Below are 1105 nucleotides of genomic sequence, written 5' to 3'. Positions count from 1 at the left end.
TTGCAGCCATGGAAGCCACTACAGCTCCTCCTGGGGTGTTTATACATTCTTAACGAGGGAAGAAAGGTCCTGAAATTTATTGACTGTTGACATTAGCTTTTCTGGAGTGTGCACTTCAGAGCTGAATTATAGTTGAAGTTGGGGCTGATGAAGCGAACTCCCAGATCTGTGACTGTGCTGGACTCTTGACCTGATCCTCCCTGTGTGGCTGCTGTCACTTACAAATCTCAGTGACAAAAATGCCATCGAGGACATTCATGCGCCGTTTCCTCTTCCCGCGTTCTGTCTGTTTCTCGTCATTTGCGTGTGTGTTTCACTTCCACGTCACAGTCCTTTCTTTTCATGCTTCTCTAAAGAAATAAACAAACCCCCCCACAGTTTGAAGTGTTGTGTTTCAGGAGAAGTTTTTGGAGGGGTGAAGGTGCTGTGGCGCTGGTCCTGAGCCCTGCGCTGTGGTAGTGCTCGGTGACCTCTTGGTGACTCTTGTCCTGTCCGGTGTGAGCGCTGCAGCATCATTTCCTATGGAAACACCCTCAGCGCGGTCACTGCTAGCTGTCCCCCCTTCCCATGGGGAAATTCCCCCCTATCCACCCTGCCCCTCCCTGAGGCCGCTCCCTCTCCTCCTGTCCCAGTTCCCTGGGATGAGACCCCAAATCCCCGCGGCTGTCCCCTCCTATCACGGAGCTGTGCAGAGCCACAAACTCCCCCCGAGCCTCCTTTTCTCCAGGCTGAGCCCCTTCCCAGCCGCTCCCGGAGCTCCAGCCCTTCCCAGCTCCGCTCCCTTCCCCGGACACGCTTCCTCCCCTCACGAGGGGCCCGGCCCGGCGGGAAGGCGCTGCCCGCTGCCGCTGGCTGCCCATTCCCGGCACGGAGCCGGCCCCGCCGCGAACCCCACACCTGCCCCGGCCTCCCGGAACTTTTGCCGGGCCCGTCCGTCCCCGCCCGCCCCGCTGGCTCCTCCCCGGGCCGCGAGGGCGGAGCGGACGCGGCGCCGCCGCCGCGCAGAGCAGCAGCAGCGGCCGCGGCAGCAGCCGAGCCCGAGCGCCCCGTCCCGCCCGGCCGGTCCCGTCCCAGCCCCGCCGGACATCCATCTTGTGCGGGCTGC

This window comes from Onychostruthus taczanowskii, unplaced genomic scaffold, assembly GCF_017590055.1.
Source record: "Onychostruthus taczanowskii isolate IOZ18803 unplaced genomic scaffold, ASM1759005v1 scaffold97, whole genome shotgun sequence".
NCBI lineage: Eukaryota > Metazoa > Chordata > Aves > Passeriformes > Passeridae > Onychostruthus > Onychostruthus taczanowskii.
The sequence above is the reverse complement of the archived record's forward strand: the minus strand, read 5'-3'. Positions refer to the sequence as shown.